This window comes from Castor canadensis, chromosome 2, assembly GCF_047511655.1.
Source record: "Castor canadensis chromosome 2, mCasCan1.hap1v2, whole genome shotgun sequence".
Lineage (NCBI taxonomy): Eukaryota > Metazoa > Chordata > Mammalia > Rodentia > Castoridae > Castor > Castor canadensis.
Window position 1 is genome coordinate 11,957,019 of NC_133387.1, and position 22,890 is coordinate 11,979,908.

Sequence of the window (22,890 nt, forward strand, 5' to 3'; positions counted from 1 at the left end):
TAAAAAATATGCAAACAGTTGGAAGCTGAACAACACATTGCTCAATGATCAATGGATCACTGATGAAATACAAAAGGAAATTAAAAGGTTCCTGGAAGTTAATGAAAATGAAGACATGACCTACCAGAACGTATGGAACAGAGCAAAGGTAGTCCTGAAGGAGAATTTATAGCCATGAGTGTATATATTAAAAGGACAGAAAGACCTCAAACCAATGACCTAATGCTACATCTTAAACTCTAGAAAAACAAGAACAAGCAAATCTCAAAACGAACAAAAAGAGAGAAGTAATAATAATAAGGGCCAAAATCAATGAAATAGAAACAAACAAAAAAACATACAAAGAATCAATGAAACAAAAAGTTGGCTCTTTGAAAAAATAAGTAAGATTGACAGACCCCTGGAAAACCTGCCTAAAATGAGGACAGAAAAAACCCAAATCAGTAAAATCAGAAATGCAAAAGGGGGGATAAAAACAAATGCCACGGAAATCCAGGAAATTGTCAGTGATTACTTTGAGAACCTATATTCTAATAAATTTGAAAATCTTGAGGAAATGGACAGATTTCTAGATACTATGACCATCCAAAATTAAACCAAGAGGACATTAATCACCTGAATAGATCTATAACACAAAACGAAATTGAAGAAGTAATAAAGAGTCTCCCAAAAAAAGGAAGTCCAGGACCTGATGGATTCTCTGCTAAATTCCACCAGACCTTTAAAGAAGAACTAATACCAAGTCTTCTTAGACTGTTCCATGAAATAGAAAGGGAAGGAGCACTGCCTAACTCATTTTATGAAGCCAGTATTGCACTCATCTCAAAACCAGACAAAGACACCTCCAAAAAGGAGAACTATAGGCTAATCTCCTTAATGAACATTGATGCAAAAATTCTCAATAAAATAATGCAAGCCGAATCCAATAATACATCAGAAAGATCATACACCACAACAAAGCTAGCTTCATCCCATGAATGCAGAGGTGGTTCAACATACACAAATCTATAAATGTAATGCAGCACATCAATAGAAGCAAAGACAAAAATCACTTGATCATCTCAATAGATGCAGAAAAAGCCTTTGACAAGATCCAACACCACTTCATGATAAAAGTTCTAAGAAAACTAAGAATAGAAGGAATGTACCTCAACATTGTAAAGGCTATATATGACAAAACTACAGCCAGCATCATACTTAATGGTGAATAACTGAAACCATTTCCCCTAAAATCAGGAATGAGACAAAGATGCCCACTATCCTCACTCTTATTCAACATAGTATTGGAATGCCAAGCCAGAGCAATTAGGAAAAAAGAAGAAATAAAAGGAATACAAATAGGTAAAGAAACTGTCAAAATATCCCTATTTGCAGATGATATGATCCTATACCTTAAAGACCCAAAATATTCTACACCAAAACTCCTAAGCACCATAAACAGCTTCAGCAAGGTGGCAGGATACAAAATCAACTTTCAAAAATCCTTAGGTTTTCTATACACCAACAACAAACAAACTGAGAAAGAATATATGGAAACAATTCCATTTACAATAGTCTCAAAAAAATAAATACCTAGGAGTAAACTTAACAAAGGATGTGAATGACCTCTACAAGGAGAACTACAAACCCCTGAAGAATGACATCAAGGAAGACTACAGAAGATGGAAAGATCTCCTATGCTCATGGATTAGTAGAATCAACAGCACAAATGGATATACTACCAAAAGCAATCTACTTGTTCAATGCAATTCCCATCAAAATTCCAGTGACATTCATCACAGAGATTGAAAAATCTAACCTAAAACTTATTTGGAACACAAGAGACTGTGAATAGCCAAGGCAGTACTTAGCAAAAAAAGCAGTGCTGGAGGTATCACAAAACCTGACTTCAAATGATATCACAGGGCTAGAGGGAGGAAGCAGAAAGTGTGCCTCCTAAAGGGAAATCTTGGAGAGACGCTGGAGACACATCTTGCAGGCATAATCACTGAGAAGAGGCATAACTTTGACCCCTCCACACTTCAAGCCTGCGCAGAGAATCTCCACTTCATGTTAAACAGAGAAACCAGAGAAACCAGGAGGGCCCCCGGGCCACCAGTCACCTGCACCCAGATGGCTTGGGAAGATATGGACCACAAGGTGAGCTAAGTGGTAAATGGTACTTCCACAGACAAGCCTGGGCCAGATCAGCATAGCCCCCTGGACAGACCAACGCCCACCCAGGAAAAAAGAGAAACTGAGTAATAAGCAATAAGAACAATAAAGACACGTAGCAAAGAGGGTGGGGCACCCTGAGCTCCAAAGAGCGGGGGAGGAGAATTCCTCACAGAACTGTAAATAAACAAGCCGGGCCTGCTGGAGAGGGTGGGAGTGGGGGCACACGCCCAGAAACCAGGAGCAGGAAAGCTTGTGAGAGTGGCAGAGGGAGGAAACTCCACTGGAGAGGGGTGACGATCACTTCCCACGTGAACTGTAAATAAACACACAGGCCTGAGAAAGTGGATGCAGTGTCACCTCCCCCAGTGTGCTTGGAAAGGGGAAAGCTTGTGGCAGAGGCTCACGCACAGGACTCTGAGTAAACAAAGCCTGTGGGGCCAGGTGAGTGCTAAGCTCACCCCAAGATCTGCATAAATAACGCCTCCAGCAACAGCAGGCTGACAGCAGTGGGCAGGCAAGCCACAGCCACAGATACCATTCTCAGAACTGTCTCCAGACTCTTTTTTTTCTCTCTCCCTACCTTTGATGAGAAAACAACCGAACTACACCTGCATGCTGAAAACCTTACTGAAACTGTATTACATTTGAAGTTGGACACTGTGGGTTTTTTTTTCTTGTTTTGTGCAGTTTTGTTCTATTTTATGTTACCCCATTGATGAGACAACTACAGAACAACATCTGAGGCACCATCTCCAGAACTGGAGACTGAGGGACAAACAACAAAATTATTAAGACAAACTTCATTGCATTTGAAGTTGGAGGTTTTTTAATTTTTAATTTAATTTAATTTAATTTTCTTATACATATATGCATTTTTTTCTTTCAATTACTTATTTTTTATTTTTATTCTTATATCTATTCTTTTTATTTTTAATTTTCAATCTTCTCTCTGTCTCTCTAATGCCTTTTCAGCTTATGGTTGATTAGTACACTGTCTCTCCCTGTTTATATCTTTGAAACTTTGTTTGTTTCTTTGTTTTGTTTTTTTCTTCTACTCGATTATTTGTTTTTCCCTTTCAATTTAACTTCTTTGCTTTCCATCCCCTCTCACCCTTCCATTCTACATATCACTAGTGCTATTATTACAGCCAGAAAATACTTAATTGCATGCAGTACAGGGACAATAACAACACCAAGGGCAATTACGGGAAGACAGAAAAAACAGGGAACCCAACAGCAAAAACGTAGCACAGCAACCACAGGGAAATGAAGAAAAAAGATACTCAGATCCAGACTCCAACAAAATGAAGATAAACTATGCCAAAGAACCCAATGAAGCCTACAAGAATAATTTAAAAGAAGACATACTACAAGTACTCAATGAGAATTTTATAGAGAATACTGGATATGGTAAACCAAAATGTACAGAAGACACTCAAGAAATTCCAAGACAACAAAAATAGAGAATTTGAAAAAGCAAAAGTAGGATTCCAAGACGGTGGCTAGAGGTAGGAAGCAGAAAGCGACCCTCCTATAGTGAAAGTTTGGAGAGATGCAGGAGACACACCTTGCAGGCATAATCACTGAGAAAAGGCATAATTTTGACCCCTCCACATCTCCAGCCGGTGCAGAGACTCTCCACTTCACGTTAAATGGAGAAACGAGGAGGGCCCCTGGGGCCACCAGTGGCCGGCGCCCATACGATTTGGGAAGACGCGGACCAGGTGAGCTTCGTGGTACCGCGGTACTCCCACAGACAAGCCTGGGCCAGAGCAGCATAGCCCCCTGGACAGACTGACCTCCACACGGGAAAAAAAAAGAGAAACTGAGTAATAAGCAATAAGAACAGTTAAGACACTCTGGAAAGAGGGTGGGGCGCCCTGAGTGCTGAAGATCGGGGGAAGGGAATCCTTCCCGGGACTGTAAATAAACAAGCCGGGCGGGCCGGAGAGCCTCTGGCGGGAGCGGGGCGCGTGCCCAGCAAACAGGAGCAGGGAAGCTTGTGACCCACTTCCCACGTGAACTGTAAACAAACATGGCGGCCGGCAGGAGCAGCAGCACCACCCAGTAAGCAGGAGCAGGAAAGCTGCTGAAAGTGGCAGTGGGAGGAAAACTTCAGAGGAGAGGGGCTCCCACATGAACTGTAAATAAACACGCAGGCCTGACAACGTGGGGCAGTGTCACCTTTCCCAGTGCTTGGAAAGGGGAAAGCCTGTAGCAGAGGCTCCCGCACAGGAGAACTCTGAACAAACAAAGCCTGTGTGACGAGGTGAGTGCTAGCTCACCCCAGAGATCTGCATAAATAACGCCGCCAGCTACAGGCTGAGAGCGGCAGGCAGGCAAGCCACAGTTGCAGATACCACACTCAGAACTGTCTCCAGACACTTTTTTTTCTTTTTCTCCCTACCTTTGATGAAAGAACAACCGAATTACACCTGCAAGCTGAAAAACTTACTGAAACTGTATTGCATTTGAACTGGGGACACTTGGTGGGGCTTTTTGTGTGTGTGTGTGTGTGTGTGTGTGTGTGTGAGTGTGTAGTTTTGTTCTACTTTATGCATACCCTTTGATGAGACAACTACAGAACAACATCTGAGGCACCAACTCCAGGACTGGAGATTGAGACGGACACCCAAATTATTAAGACTGAAACTGCACTGCATATAAACTTGGAAGTTTTTTGGTTTTTTTTTTTTTTAATTTTCTATTTTCCATTTTATTTTAATTCATTTTTATATATAGATATTACTTTCATTTACTTATTTTTCATTTTATCTTTGATTTTCAATCCTCTCTCTGTCTCTCTAATGTCTGTTCAGCTTACTGTCGATTAGTACACTAACACTCCCTGTTTATACCTTTGAAACTCTTTTGTCTGATACCTTGTTCTGCTTTCTCCCTCTTGTCTGTATATTTGTTTTCCCCTTTTCTTTAACTTCTTGCTTTCCATCTCAGCTCACTCTTCCATTCTAAATATTACCATTGTTATTATTACAAGCTAGAAAATACTTAATTACACACAGTACAGGGACAGTAACAACACCAAGGACAATGACGGGAAGACAGAAAAAACAGGGAAACCAGTTTCCTCACAGCAAAAAATTAGTACAGGAACCAGAGGGGAATGAAGAGAACAGAAACTCAGATCCAGACTCCAACAAAATGAAGATAAACTATGCCAAAGGACCCAATGAAGCCCACAAGAATAACTTAAAAGAAGACATACTACAAGTACTCAACGAGAATTTTATAGAGATGATACTGGATAGGGTCAACCAAAATGTACAGGAGACACTCAAGAAATTCCAAGAAAATAAAAATAGAGAATTTGAAAAAGCAAAAGAAGAAATAAAGGAAACCATAGAAGCACTGTATAAACACCAAAGTGAAAGAGAGAACACAATGAATAAATGGATAAATGAACTCAGGACAAAAATAGACAACAATAAAGAAGAAAACTGCCAGGATATGGAAAACCTCAGAAAAAAGAACGAAACAGAACTGCAAAACAAAATGGAAGGCCAATCCAGCAGAATAGAACAAACAGAAGACAGAATCTCAGAACTTGAAGATGAAATGGTAATTAAAGGAAAAACTGAAGAACTATTAATTAAACAACTCAAGACCTGTGAAAAGAAAATGCAAGAACTCACTGACTCCATCAAAAGACCAAACTTGAGAATCATGCGCATCGAAGAAGGAGAAGAGGTGCAAGCAAAGGGAATGCGTAATATATTCAACAAAATAATAACAGAAAATTTCCCAAATCTAGAGAAAGATATTCCCATACAAATGCAAGAGGCCTCCAGGACACCAAACAGACCAGATCAAAATAGAACTACTCCACGACATATAATCATTAAAACAACAAGTTCAGAAACTAAGGAAAGAATATTGAAGGCTGTAAGAGAGAAAAAACAAGTAACATACAAAGGTAAACCCATCAAAATCACAGCAGACTTCTCAACAGAAACATTAAAAGCAAGAAGAGCGTGGGGTGAGATCTTCCGGGCACTGAATGAAAATAACTTCAACCCCAGGATACTCTACCCAGCAAAGCTATCATTCAAAATAGATGGAGCAATAAAAGTCTTCCATGATAAGCAGAAACTAAAACAATATGTGACCATAAAGCCACCATTACAAAAGATTCTGCAAGCGATCCTGCACACAGAAAGTGACACCCAACTTAACCATGAAAAGGCAGGCAGCACCAAACCACAGGAAAAGAAAAAGCGAGACAGTAGAGAGTAACATCAAGTTAGGTACACACAATCAAACCTTCAAATAACTAAGACAACTAAATGGCAGGAATCAACACATACCTATCAGTACTAACACTTAATGTTAATGGACTTAATTCACCCATCAAAAGACACCGTTTGACAAAATGGATTAAAAAAGAAGATCCAACAATTTGTTGCATACAGGAGACTCATCTCACCGACAGAAATAAGCATATGCTTAGGATGAAAGGCTGGAAGAAGATTTACCAAGCCAATGGCCCCGGAAAACAAGCAGGAGTAGCAATACTTATCTCTGACAAAGTAGACTTCAAACCTACATTGATCAAACGAGATAAAGAAGGACATTCCATACTAATAAAAGGGGAAATAGACCAAAAGGAAATAATAATCATCAATCTGTACGCACCCAATGTCAACGCACCCAATTTCATCAAACATACCCTGAAAGACCTAAAAGCATATAGAAACGCCAACACAGTGGTTGTGGGAGACTTTAACACTCCATTATCATCAATAGATAGGTCATCCAAACAAAAACTCAATAAAGAAATCCAAGATCTAAAATATGCAATAGATCAAGTGGACCTAGTAGATGTCTACAGAACATTTCATCCAACCTCTACACAATATACATTCTTCTCAGCAGCCCATGGAACCTTCTCCAAAATAGATCATATCCTAGGGCACAAAGCAAGCCTCAGCAAATATAAGAAAATAGAAATAATACCGTGCATACTATCTGACCACAATGCAGTAAAAGTAGAACTCAACAACAAAAGTAAAGACAAAAAACATGCAAACAGCTGGAAACTAAATAACTCATTACTTAATGAAGAGTGGATCATCGATGCAATAAAAGAGGAACGTAAAAAGTTCCTGGAAGTCAATGAAAATGAAAACACAACCTACCGGAACCTATGGGACACAGCTAAGGCAGTCTTGAGAGGAAAGTTTATAGCCATGAGTGCATATATTAAAAAGATTGAAAGATCCCAAATCAATGACCTAATGATACATCTCAAACTCCTAGAAAAACAAGAACAAGCAAATCCCAAAACAAATAGAAGGAGAGAAATAATAAAAATAAGAGCTGAAATCAATGAAATAGAAACCAAAAAAACCATACAAAGAATTAATGAAACAAAAAGTTGGTTCTTTGAAAAAATAAACAAGGTCGATAGACCCCTGGCAAACCTGACTAAAATGAGTGGAGAAAAAACCCAAATCAGTAGAATTAGGAATGCAAAAGGGGAGATAACAACAAACACCATGGAAGTCCAGGAAATCATCAGAGACTACTTTGAGAACCTATATTCAAATAAATTTGAAAATCTTAAAGAAATGGACAGATTTCTAGATACATATGATCATCCAAAACTGAACCAAGAGGAAATTAATCACCTGAATAGGCCTATAACACAAAACGAAATTGAAGCAGCAATCAAGAGTCTCCCCAAAAAGAAAAGTCCAGGACCTGATGGATTCTCTGCTGAATTCTATCAGACCTTTAAAGAAGAACTGATACCAACCCTCCTTAAACTGTTCCATGAAATAGAAAGGGAAGGAAAACTGCCAAACACATTTTATGAAGCCAGTATTACACTTATCCCAAAACCAGGCAAAGACACCTCCAAAAAGGAGAACTATAGGCCAATCTCCTTAATGAACATTGATGCAAAAATCCTCAACAAAATAATGGCAAACCGAATTCAGCAACACATCAAAAAGATTATTCACCACGACCAAGTAGGCTTCATCCCACGGATGCAGGGGTGGTTCAACATACGAAAATCAATAAACGTAATAAGCCACATTAACAGAAGCAAAGACAAAAACCACTTGATCATCTCAATAGATGCAGAAAAAGCCTTTGATAAGATCCAACATCATTTCATGATAAAAGCTCTAAGAAAACTAGGAATAGAAGGAAAGTTCCTCAACATTATAAAAGCTATATATGACAAACCTACAGCCAGCATTATACTTAATGGAGAAAAATTAAAACCATTCCCTCTAAAATCAGGAACCAGACAAGGATGCCCACTATCTCCACTCCTATTCAACATAGTACTGGAATTCCTAGCCAGAGCAATTAGGCAAGAAGAAGGAATAAAAGGAATAGAAATAGGTAAAGAAACTGTCAAAATATCCCTATTTGCAGACGACATGATCCTATACCTTAAAGACCCAAAAAACTCTACTCAGAAGCTTTTAGACATCATCAATAGCTATAGCAAGGTAGCAGGATATAAAATCAACATAGAAAATTCATTAGCATTTCTATACACTAACAATGAGCAAACTGAAAAAGAATGTATGAAAACAATTCCATTTACAATAGCCTCAAAAAAAATCAAATACCTAGGTGTAAACCTAACAAAAGATGTGAAAGACCTCTACAAGGAAAACTATACACTTCTGAAGAAAGAGATTGAGGAAGACTATAGAAAGTGGAGAGATCTCCCATGCTCATGGATTGGTAGAATCAACATAGTAAAAATGTCGATACTCCCAAAAGTAATCTACATGTTTAATGCAATTCCCATCAAAATTCCAAAGACATTCATTAAAGAGATTGAAAAATCTACTGTTAAATTTATATGGAAACACAAGAGGCCAAGAATAGCCAAGGCAATACTCAGTAAAAAGAACTATGCAGGAGGTATCACAATACCTGACTTCAAACTATATTACAAAGCAATAACAATAAAAACAGCATGGTACTGGCACAAAAACAGACATGAAGACCAGTGGAACAGAACAGAAGATCCAGATATGAAGCCACACAACTATAAGCAACTTATCTTTGACAAAGGAGCTAAAAATACACGATGGAGAAATAGCAGCCTCTTCAACAAAAACTGCTGGGAAAACTGGTTAGCAGTCTGCAAAAACCTGAAACTAGATCCATGTATATCACCCTATACCAATATTAACTCAAAATGGATCAAGGATCTTAATATCAGACCCCAAACTCTTAAGTTGATACAAGAAAGAGTAGGAAATACTCTGGAGTTAGTGGGTATAGGTAAATTTCTCAATGGAACCCCAACATCACAGCAACTAAGAGAGAGCATAGATAAATGGGACCTCATAAAGCTAAAAAGCTTCTGTTCATCAAAAGAAATGGTCTCTAAACTGAAGAGAACACCCACAGAGTGGGAGAAAATATTTGCCAACTATACATCAGACAAAGGACTGATAACCAGAATATACAGGGAACTTAAAAAACTAAATTCTCCCAAAACTAATGAACCAATAAAGAAATGGGCATGTGAACTAAACAGAACTTTCTCAAAAGAAGAAATTCAAATGGCAAAAAAACACATGCAAAATGCTCACCATCTCTAGCAATAAAGGAAATGCAAATTAAAACCACGCTAAGATTCCACCTCACCCCTGTTAGAACAGCCATCATCAGCAACACCACCAACAACAGGTGTTGGCGAGGATGCGGGGAAAAAGGAACCCTCTTACACTGTTGTTGGGAATGTAGACTAGTACAACCACTCTGGAAAAAAATTTGGAGGCTACTTAAAAAGCTAGACATTGATCTACCATTTGATCCAGCAATACCACTCTTGGGAATATACCCAAAAGACTGTTACTCCAGAGGCACCTGCACATCCATGTTTATTGCGGCACTATTCACAATAGCCAAGTTATGGAAACAGCCAAGATGCCCCAGCACTGAGAAATGGATTAAGAAAATGTGGTATCTATACACAATGGAGTTTTATGCAGCCATGAAGAAGAACGAAATGTTATCATTCGCTGGTAAATGGATGGAATTGGAGAACATCATTCGGAGTGAGGATAGCCTGGCTCAAAAAACCAAAAATCGTATGTTCTCCCTCATATGTGGACATTAGATCAAGGGCAAACACAACAAGGGGATTGGACTATGAGCACATGATAAAAGCGAGAGCACACAAGGGAGGGATGAGGATAGGTAAGACACCTAAAAAACTAGCTAGCATTTGTTGCCCTTAACACAGAGAAACTAAAGCAGATACCTTAAAGCAACTGAGGCCAATAGGAAAAGGGGAACAGGTACTAGAGAAAAGGTTAGATCAAAAAGAATTAACCTAGAAGGTAACACCCACGCACAGGAAATCAATGTGAGTCAATGCCCTGTATAGCTATCCTTATCTCAACCAGCAAAAACTCTTGTTCCTTCCTATTATTGCTTATACTCTTTCTACAACAAAATTAGAAATAAGGGCAAAATAGTTTCTGCTGGGTATTGGGGGGGAGAGGGAGGGGGTGGAGTGGGTGGTAAGGGAGGGTGTGGAGGCAGTGGGGAGAAATGAACCAATCCTTGTATGCACATATGAATAATAAAAGAAAAATAAAAAAAAAAACAAAAGTAGAAATAAAGGAAACCATAGAAGCACTGTATAAACACCAAAGTAAACAGAGAACATGATTAATAAAGAGATAAATGAACTCAAGACAAAAATAGACAACATTAAAGAGGAAACCACCCAGTATATGGAAATCTCAGAAAGAAGAACAAAACAGAATTGCAAAACAAAATGGAAGGCCAATCCAGCAGAATAGAACAAACAGAAGACAGAATGTCAGAACTCGAAGATGAAATGGTAATTAAAGGAAAAACTGAAGAACTATTAATTAAACAACTCAAGACCTGTGAAAAGAAAATGCAAGAACAAACCAGCTTCATCAAAAGACCAAAATTGAGAAACATGGGCATCAAAGAAGGAGAAGAGGTGCAAGCAAAGGGAATGCATAATATATTCAACAAAATAATAATGGAAAATTTCCCAAATCTAGAGAAAGATATACCCGTACATATGCAAGAGGCCTCCAGAACACCAAACAGACCAGATCAAAATAGAACTACCCCACAACATATCATAATTAAAACAACAATTTCAGAAACTAGGGAAAGAATATTGAAGGCTGTAAGAGAGAAAAAACAAAAACATACAAAGGTAAACCCATCAAAATCACAGCAGACTTCTCAACAGAAGCATTAAAAGCAAGAAGAGCATGGGGTGAGATCTTCCAGGCACTGAATGAAAATAACTTCAACCCCAGGATACTCTACCCAGCAAAACTATCATTCAAAATAGATGGAGCAATAAAAGTCTTCCATGATAAGCAGAAACTAAAACAATATGTGACCACAAAGCCACCACTGCAAAAGATTCTGCAAGGGATTCTACACACAGAAAGTGACACCCAACTTAACCATGAAAAGGCAGGCAGCACCAAACCACAGGAAAAGAAAAAGCAAGACAGTAGAGAGTAACCTCAACTTAGGTACACACAACCAAACCTTCAAACAACTAAGACAACTAAATGACAGGAATCACCACATACCTATCAGTACTAACACTTAATGTTAACAGACTTAATTCACCCATCAAAAGGCACCGCTTGATGAAATGGATTAAAAAGGAAGATCCAACAATTTGTTGCTTACAGGAGACCCATCTCACTGACAGAAATAAGCATATACTAAGGATGAAAGGCTGGAAGAAGATTTACCAAGCCAATGGCCCCCGAAAACAGGCAGGAGCAGCAATATTTATCTCTGACAAAGTAGACTTCAAACCTACATTGATCAAATGAGATAAAGAAGGACATTCCATACTAATAAAAGGGGAAATAGACCAAAGGAAGTAATGATCATCAACCTGTATGCACCCAATTTCAATGCACCCCTTATCATCAATAGATCAGTCATCCAAACAATCAATAAAGAAATGCTAGATCTAAAATATACCATAGATCAAATGGACTTACTTGATGTCTACAGAACATTTCATTCAACTTCTAAACAACATACATTCTTCTCAGCAGTCCACAGACCTTCTCTAAAATAGATCAAATCCTAGGGCACAAAGCAAGCCTTAGTAAATATAAGAAAATAGAAATTATACTGTGCATACTATCTGATCACAATGCAATAAAACTAAAACTCACAACAAAAGTAAAGACAAAAAACATGCAAACAGCTGGAAACTGAATAACTCATTACTTAATGAACAATGGGTCATTGATGAAATAAAGAGGAAATTTAAAAGTTCCTGGAAGTCAGTGAAAATGAAAACATAACCTACTGGAACCTATGGGACACAGCAAAGGCAGTCCTGAGAGGAAAGTTTATAGCTATGACTGCATATATTTAAAATTCTGAAAGATCCCAAGTCAATGACCTAATGATACATTTCAAACTCCTAGGAAAACAAGAACAAGCAAATCCCTAAACAAATAGAAGGAGAGAATTAAATAAAAATAAGAGCTGAAATCAATGAAATAGAAACTTAAAAAACCATACAAAGAATCAATGAAACAAAAAGTTGGTTCTTTGAAAAAATAAACAAGATTGACAAACCCCTGGCAAACCTGACTAAAATGAGGAAAGAAAAAACCCAAATTAGTAGAATCAGGAATCAAAAGAGGAGATAACAACAAACATCATGGAAGTCCAGGAAATCATCAGAGACTACTCTGAGAACGTATATTCAAAAAATTTGAAAATCTTAAAGAAATGGACAGATTTCTAGATACATATGATCATCCAAAACTGAAGCAAGAGGAAACGAATCACCTGAATAGATCTATAACACAAAACGAAATTGAAGCAGCAATCAAGAGTCTCCCCAAAAAGAAAAGTCCAGGACCTGATGGATTCTCTGATGAATTCTGTCAGACCTTTAAAGAAGAACTGACACCAATCCTCCTTAAACTGTTCCACAAAATAGGAAAGGAAAACTGCCTAACACATTTTATGAAGCCAGTATTACACTTATCCCAAAACCAGGCAAAGACACCTCCAAAAAGGAGAACTATAGGCCAATCTCCTTAACAAACATTGATGCAAAAATCCCAAACAAAATAATAGCAAACCGAATTCAACAACACATCAAAAAGATTATTCACCACGACCAAGTAGGCTTCCCATCCCAGGGATGCTTGGGTGGTTCAACATATGAAATCAATAAATGTAATAAACCACATTAACAGAAGAAAAGACAAAAACCACTAGATTACCAAAATAAATGCAGAAAAAGCTTTTGATAAGATCCAACACCACTTCATGATAAAAGCTCTAAGAAAACTAGGAATAGAAGGAAAGTACCTCAACATTACAAAAGCTATATATGACAAACCTACAGCCAGCACTATACTTAACAGAGAAAAACTGAAACCATTCCCTCTAAAATCATGAACCAGACAAGGATGCCCACTATCTCCACTCCTATTCAACATAGTACTGGAATTCCTAGCCAGAGCAATTAGGCAAGAAGAAGGAATAAAAGGAATACAAATAGGTAAAGAAACTGTCAAAATGTCCCTATTTTCAGATGACATGATCCTATACCTTAAAGACCCAAAAAACTCCACTCAGAATCTCCTAGACACCATCAATAGCTATAGCAAGGTAGCAGGATATAAAATCAACATAGAAAAATCATTAGCATTTCTATATGCTAATAATGAACAAACTGAGAAAGAATATCTGAAAATAATTCCATTTACAATAGCTTCAAAAAAAATCAAATACCTAGGTGTAAACCTAACAAAAGATGTGAAAGACCTCTACAAGGAAAACTATACACTTCTGAAGAAAGAGATTGAGGAAGACTATAGAAAGTGGAGAGATCTCCCATGCTCATGGATTGGTAGAAGCAACATAGTAAAAATGTCGATACTCCCCAAAGTAATCTACATGTTTAATGCAATTCCCATCAAAATTCCAATGACATTCATTAAAGAGATTGAAAAATCTACTGTTAAATTTATATGGAAACACAAGAGGCCACGAATAGCCAAAGCAATACTCAGTCAAAGAACAATGCTGGAGGTATCACAATACCTGACTTCAAACTATATTACAAAGCAAAAATGACAAAAACAGCATGGTACTGGCACAAAAACAGACATGAAGACCAGTGGAACAGAATAGAGGACCCAGATATGAAGCCACACAACTATAACCAAATTGTCTTTGACAAAGGAGCTAAAAATATATGATGGAGAAAAAGCAGCCTGTTCTACAAAAACTGCTGGGAAAACTGGTTAGCAGTCTGCAAAAACCTGAAAGTAGATCCATGTATATCACCCTATACCAATATTAACTCAAAATGGATCAAGGATCTTAATATCAGACCACAAACTCTTAAGTTGATACAGGAAAGAGTAGGAAATACTCTGGAGTTAGTGGGTATAGGTAAATTTCTCAATGGAACCCCAACATCACAGCAACTAAGAGAGAGCATAGATAAATGGGACTTCATAAAACTAAAAAGCTTCTGCTCATCAAAAGAAATGGTTTCTAAACTGAAAAGACCACCCACAGAGTGGGAGAAAATATTTGCCAGCTATACATCAGACAAAGGACTGATAACCAGAATATATAGGGAACTTAAAAACTAAATTCTCCCAAAACTAATGAACCAATAAAGAAATGGGCAAGTGAACTAAACAGAACTTTCTCAAAAGAAGAAATTCAAATGGCAAAAAAACACATGAAAAAATGCTCACCATCTCTAGCAATAAAGGAAATGCAAATTAAAACCACACTAAGATTGCACCTCACCTCTGTTAGAATAGCCATCATTAGAAACACCACCAACAACAGGTGTTGTCGAGGATGCGGGGAAAAAGGAACCCTCTTACACTGTTGGTGGGAATGTAATCTAGTACAACCACTCTGGAAAAAAATTTGGAGGCTACTTAAAAAGCTAAACATTGATCTACCATTTGATCCAGCAATACCACTCTTGGGGATATACCCAAAAGACTATGACACAGGTTACCCCAGAGGCACCTGCACATCCATGTTTATTGTGGCACTATTCACAATAGCCAAGTTATGGAAACAGCCAAGATGCCCCACCACTGACGAATGGATTAAGAAAATGTAGTATCTATACACAATGAAGTTTTATGCAGCCATGAAGAAGAATGAAATGTTATCATTCGCTGGTAAATGGATGGAATTGGAGAACATCATTCTGAGTGAGGTTACCCTGGACCAAAAGACCAAAAATCATATGTTCTCCCTCATATGTGGTCATTAGATTAAGGGCAAACACAACAAGGGGAATGAACTTTGATTACAAGATAAAAGTGTGTGCACACAAGGGAGGGGTGAGGATACGTGAGACACCTAAAAAATTAGCTAACATTTGTTGCCCTCAATGCAGAGAAACTAAAGCAGATACCTTAAAAGCAACTGAGGCCAATAGGAGAAGGGGACCAGGAACTAGAGAAAAGGTGAGATCAAAAAGAATTAACCTAGAAGGTAACACACATGCACAGGAAATTAATGTGAGTCAACTCTCTGTATAGCTATCCTTATCTCAACCAGCAAAACCCCTTGTTCCTTCCTATTATTGCTTATACTCTCTCTTCAACAAATTAGAGATAAGGGCAAAATAGTTTCTGCTGGGTATCGAGGGGTTGGGGTCAAGAGGGAGAGGGAGGACTGGGTGGTAAGGGAGGGGGTGGGGACAGAGTGGAGACATGACCCAAGCATTGTATGCACATATGAATAATAAAAAAGTAAAAATTAAAAAAAAAAACTATATCACAAAGCAATAGCAATAAAAACAGCATGGTACTTGCACAAAAACAGACAGGAAAACCAGTAGAACATAATAGAACACCCGGATATGAATCCATACAACTATGCGCACCTTATTTTTGACAAAAACACTAAAAATATATGCTGGAGAAAAGATAGCCTCTTCAACAAATGTTGCTGGGAAAAGTGGTTATCCATCTGCAAAAAACTGAAACTAGAGCCATGTTTATCACCTTTTACTAGAATCAACTCAGAATGGATCAAGGACCTTAATATCAGACTGGAAACTCTAAAGTTGGTACAGGAAAAAGTAGAAACACTCTGGAAGTAATAGGTATAAGCAAGGACTTCCTCAATAGAACCCCAGCAGCTCAAGAACTAAGTGAAAGTATAGACAAATGGGACTTCATAAAACTAAAAAGCTTCTGTACAACAAAAGAAATGGTCTCTAAACTGAAGAGATCACCCACAGAGTGGGAGAAAATATTTGCCAGCTATACATCAGACAAAGGGCTGATAACCAGAATATACATGGAATTCAAAAAACTAAACTCTCCCAAAATCAATGAACCAATAAAGAAATGGGCAACTGAACTTAACAGAACTTTCTCAACAGAAGAAATTCAAATGACCAAAAAACACATGAAAAAATGCTCACCATCTCTAGCCATAAAGGAAATGCAAATCAAAACCACAGTAAGATTCCACCTCACCCTTGTTAGAATAGCCATCATTAAAAATACCTACAGTAGGTGTCGGTGAGGATGTGGGGAAAAAGGAACCCTTGTACACTGCTGGTGGAAATGCAACTAATGCAACCATTCTGGAAAACAATTTGGAGGTTTCTTAAAAATCTAAACATAGATCTGGAGTATGATCCAGCAATCCCACTCCTGGGGATATACCCAAAGGAATGCGACACAGGTTACTCCAGAGGCACCTGCACACCCATGTTTATTCCTGCTATTCACAATAGCCAAGTTATGGAAACAGCCAAGATGCCCCACTACTGACAAATGCATTAAGAAAATGTTGTATTTATACACAATGGAATTCTACTCATCCATGAAGAAGAATGAAATCTTATCATTCGCAAGTAAATGGATGGAACTGGAGAACATCATTCTGAGCGAGGTTAGCCAGGCTCAGAAGACCAAAAATTGTATGTTCTCCCTCATATGCAGACTTTAGATCTAGGGCAAATACAGCAATGTGGTTGGACTTGGGTCATATGATAAGGGAAGAGAACAAACAGGTGGTATGGGGATAGATAAGAAACCCAAAACATGATGGTATAATATGTCTTTACTGCAGGGGAACTAATACAGAAACCTTAAAGCAACAGAGGTCAATATGAGAAGAGGATCAGGAACTAGTGAAAAGGTCAGAGATGAATTAACTTGGGATGTAACACATTTGTACATGGAAGAAATGCTAGGAATCTTTCTGTATAGCTATCCTTATCTCAACTAGCAAAAACACTTTGTCTTTCTTATTGCTTATACTTTCTCTTCAACAGAAGTAGAGATAAGGGCAGAACAGATTCTGCCTGGAAGCTAGGGGGTTTGTGGGGGAGAGGGAAGAGCTGGGGGGCATGGGGGGAGAAATGACCCAAACAATGTATGCACATGTGAATAAACAAATAAAAAAAGAGAAAAAAAATCCATCACAAAAAAAAAAAGAGGAAAGTTTTTTTTCTGAGTTGTCCTAATAAATGAATAAATTGCCAGGAATATCTACTGCGTTAAAGTAGAAACAGTTCTTAAATGAGGTTGAGAATTACTGCGACAACCACCAGACTGTGAATGACATTAACCAAGGACAGATCTGAACTGGCACAGGTCAAAAAACGTGAAGTTTGTCATACAGAGAAGTGCATTTCAATGATCTTAAGTTTTCTTATTGGTAGTGTAGCTTCTGGAAATTTCACATTACAAATCAAAAGAATGAAAATAAGAATAAAAAGAGTGCTTTGAAATGTAGGATCTGGAGAGATAGAGAATTTAGCTGTCATTTGTCTAAGAACATGTTTTCTAAAGTGACTTAGAATCAGCCTGCATAACTATGGGAAATTTGCAATCCAGGTCTGCTCATGAAGTGCTCTACTTTTCCTAGATGCTGATTAAGTGAGCCAGGCCATACTTTTCTTACTATGATCAGACCAAGCTCCAGGGCATCATCTGTTTGAGAGACATTAGCTCTCTTTAGTGTGAACTTACACGTCCATGCTTATATCAATTTGGTATTTCTGTTAAAAGAAGATCTGAAACAAACTTCCAAGGTTTGGAGCTCCAAGAAATAGTAATAGAATTTGGCTAGTAAATTATCTTACAAAGTCTTTCAAATATAATTGAATCTACTTTGTTTGTACTGAGAGACATACATTTGACTTCATTCATATTGTGTATTGTTAGATTGATACAAGTAAAGTACAGTTAGAAGATACATATTGAACTTTCAATGAGAACATATTTGGAATGAGAACCTGTCTAATTTTTGGGGCAATATAAATTTGCTGACAGAAAGAATTTGGGCACTTTGTGGAGACAGTACAATACTGTGTGGATGAAAGGAATTGCTCAGGGAGCTCTCGATTCTGTAGACTTCTGAGAACATGGATATCTTACATATCTGGAGGCCCACATGGCTGTCATCTGTCATGTGTACATATGGGCCCCTACTGTACCAGGCCAGGGGCTCAGCATTGCAGGCATGCAGATGTTTTGGGAATTAAAAATGCAAGACATTAGCTTCCAAATGAATAGACTTGCTTGACTAAGCTAAGTTCATAATTAAAGCAATCTGTATTTATGGCCTTATATGTGATTTAGTTTTTACTAAGAAAGTTCTGAAATAGACTCTCGCCTAGAATAAACTATTTGTAAAGGGTGGGAATAAATAAGGGGTCAAATAAAATTCTTAAACAATTGACTTTATCAGCTGTGAACTATATCCAAACCATATACCATGCTAATGTCAAATGTACTTTTAATAGCTTTGTCCAAAAGACCACAAAATGCAGTCTACAATGTGGCTACCTAAATACACAAACTGTTAACCACCTCAATTATGAAGCCAAGGAAGGTAGAAAAACATTGGTGTAATGTAGAAAAAAAACCCTTTTCCTTTTATTTATTGGCATGAATTTGCATTTTGAATTTCACAAATCAGTAAGTCACATTTTATTTTTCCTCTTATTAAAAGCCTGGGGCAGATACAGTAAGGAGACAGATACCTGAAATGGTTGCTTTGAGTGTCCACGCCAGCTACACAGTGAAGAACACAAAGGGAAGCAGCCTCATGGACACATTTCCCTGCTCCTCCATAGCATGATAAATTTAGGAATGATTGAAAACCACAGTCATGAGTAATAGTAAAGGTGGTGTGGTTAACAGTTTGTTTAGATCCTCCTACCAACCTTGATGCTGAGCAGTGAACGTTACAAACTGGAGTCTCTTATTCTATGCCTCACTATATTTATCTAAAATGGTGACAGTAGATATAGAAAGGGCCAATGCAAAGAAGAAATGCATTACCCTAGTTGCTATTATGAGGTTAGTAAATATTCACTGTTTTACAGAGACCACAAAATTAGAAATCCAATGCATTGTCACTGCATTGCAGACTTCCACAACATATGTTGCTTTTCTTTTAGCTGACCTTATGTTTCAATTTAGAAAAAAATATTAATTTAGAATTCATTTCTATTGATAATATCTTCATGTTTTGATTTTTAAAATTAAAAAGGAATTTAAAGACCTAGAAGAATATGCTAAGTGATCTCGCTCCTGTATTTAAAAAAGTACAGATTTAAAAGTGAAAGGGCAATTCTGACATGCTAACTAACACAGAGAAGAGAGAAGAGAGAGAGAGAATGAGAATACTTTTTTGGAAGGAAAAGGAAGCTATAGTTAGGGTATTTAACATTGGCTGAAAGGAGAAGTCTCTATTGATAACTGTCTCAGAAAGAAAGCCCTGGGCTTTCAAAGATGAGGCTCTGAGCAGGGCAGATCTGTCAAATCTTTCCACTTATTCAAAGTTACTTAACTTCTCTAATAAGTTACTTCTATATTCAGCTTGATCTTAACTATTAGCAGAATATTAAAAACAAACCCAACAGATTCTAGAACTCTACTTACTGGGTTCAAATTTTGGCTACATACTACTTCTGTGACTTCTCCATGATCCTCCCTGCCTCCATTTCCCCACTGCAATAACACTGACCTGATAAGCTATCTCTCACAAGACACTTACTCAGTGCATAACTACTATTGTATTAGAGATTTGAGACCCATCATTGGAGAGTAACTTCTGGGTCCAGTAATCCTAAGCAACATGTTATGTATGCAACAGTTTCTCTGCCAAAATAAGGAACAGAAGAGCATGTGACTCCTACAGGCATTGGGTTTTCCTGGGAAAAAGCCATCTATGTCCTACACATGGTGAAGTGCATCCTGTTGGAGGAGGAGATGATGCTCCTGAGGTTGCATGGGGCAGGCAGCGAGAGGAGGAAAGCTAAGACCAGGCTCAGAGCATGTATACAATGCAACTCCTGTGACTCAGTGTTTCATCTGCAAGGAGAGGTCTCTGGGTCTCATAGCTGCTGAGATTCCTTTGCGCATGTTAGACCACATCCACTGTGGAGGGTTGTCTGATTCTCTTCCCTGCACAGTCATGACAAACCCAACTGCTGCCATGGGATGATAAGGGAATGTGTGTGGAAGGGCCAAGAGGGTCAGAGGAACTGTGACAACAAATGAGGCAGCTAGTAGATCCTAGAGATCTGCTCAGGATGCTAGCCATAAACAGAGGATGAGGACTAGGATGGGACCACACAACAAAGGCATTTCTGCACTGCCATCTTAGACAAAGTATTTAATTCGTTACCTGGATTCCATTTCCCATTGCAAACCTCTCCTCAGGCAAATGAAACACTTTTACTTACAGTGGCATACAGTGTGATCTCTTCTTCAAACATAGCTATGGGCTAAGAAGAAACCTCAAAGCAAGAATGAGAGAATATATGATAAACTAGGATGGATTCTTCCTAGGGTCTTCATTGGGAGAAGCCCAAATTCAGAGCCCTCTGGACCTTTGTGATAAGACTTTCTTCTTCTGATGGTTAAAGATCTTTCTATCATCTTTGAATCCAACTCACGCCCCACAGAAAATAATGATCAGGGTGACAGAGCCTCATGGTAATACACACAGTCAAATTCTCTAGAGGGCATAGAGAACTTGCTACTTTCATATTAGCAGGTGAACTGATGAAAGCATTTCCCATGTTTCTTCATTTGCTTTTCATCAGTCCCATGGGACATGTGTATAATTGCCTGGAATTGGGTGGGGACTGAGCTTTAAAATCAGAAGATAAAAATCCACATTATGCCATGAGCTAATTTCTCTCAAAACATTTTATAAATATTAAAACTGCTACTCTCTCCAGTGCTTCCCGTTGGACTGTCAGAGCAGAAGTGTGGTTTCTTGATGGCTCACAGAGGCCCCATGGGCCTGCTAAGGTGTATCTCAGAGAAATAGGTTTGTCCCAATGAAGAAGATATTGTTGCAAAATAAGCACTGTAGATTTATCAAATTACAAATGCTTTTGACTTGGCAATTCAGTCATCTTCCCCCTTAATTTTCTGTGTTCCATCTCAAACATCTCTAGATATTTTTAGTGACCTTTTCATTTCCTAATACTGAGTTAGGGCCTGAGTTTGGGCATAAAATGAGTCTCTCTCTCTCTCTCTGTCTCTCTGTCTCTCTCCTCTCATTCAGTTGTAATGTTGGATGATTGTGATACTGCTGAAGTATCTGTTCTTAATCTAGTTCTCTACAGTCTTAGTTTGAGGAGAAATTCAAAATAAAAGATATATTTCATCTATTGTAAAATACTTACGAGGAAAATATCTTAAGAACATTTAAGAGGAAGAGGAATCAAGTGGGTAATTTCTGATTTTAAATGATCTATTTAGATAATCTATGTGATCAATAGAGCATCACTCTACTTATTGCCTATTGTTCAACACATCTTCTCTACTTCCTTTAGGTACCATTCCTGGATTGGCTTCTACTCTTGAAATTCTTATTCATTGATTCATTTTTTAACCATTTGATCTAACTTCAGGTATAATACCAATCTTTCAAAGCACTCATGCATCCCTCTTCAACTATTTCAACTTAAATTGGATTCTCCTTTGTGATAAACCAAAACACTACAATTAGCATGACTCAAGGTTGGCTTCAATAATTTTTACATTCTGTTCATATTTCCTACAAGATTTTTACAGGACAATAAATTTGACTCAGTATCCCTCAAGTAGAACTAGAATAATATTTTGGTGCATATTCATTCAAGTAGCATAATTAGCAGAATTTTCATGCTTTTGTTGATATACTGACATTTAATATAGCTTACTGTGGTCTCCATAAGACATCATAAAATATCCCTATTTTTGCTTTAATCTTTGAAATAATTAGAGTAAAAATACTTCCTGTGGAAAGTCTTAAGACATTTTGTGAGTACTAATATTAATACTGATTAATATTTTATATTTGGCAAGAATAAATATTGCAAAGCACACTAGGCTCTGTCAGTGATAATGAGCCTTTATAAATAAATGTCAGTTTTGAAATAGAAGTGCTTGCTTATTACCATTAAACACAATACCTACAACTGGGTCTAAATTTCCTTTTAACATTTTGCTGTCTCTGAGACAAAAATAACTCTCATCCACACGCATTGAGATTTCTTTTTCTCTTTCATTCTATCTTCTTTTATCCCATACCTCCCTCTCTCCCTCCCTCCCTTTTTTTCCCTTCCTTTCCACTTTAAATTTCACATATAGGTAAGATCATATAGTATTTTTCTATCTCAGTCTTGCTTATTTCACGTAATAGAATTTTTCAGTTTCACTCATT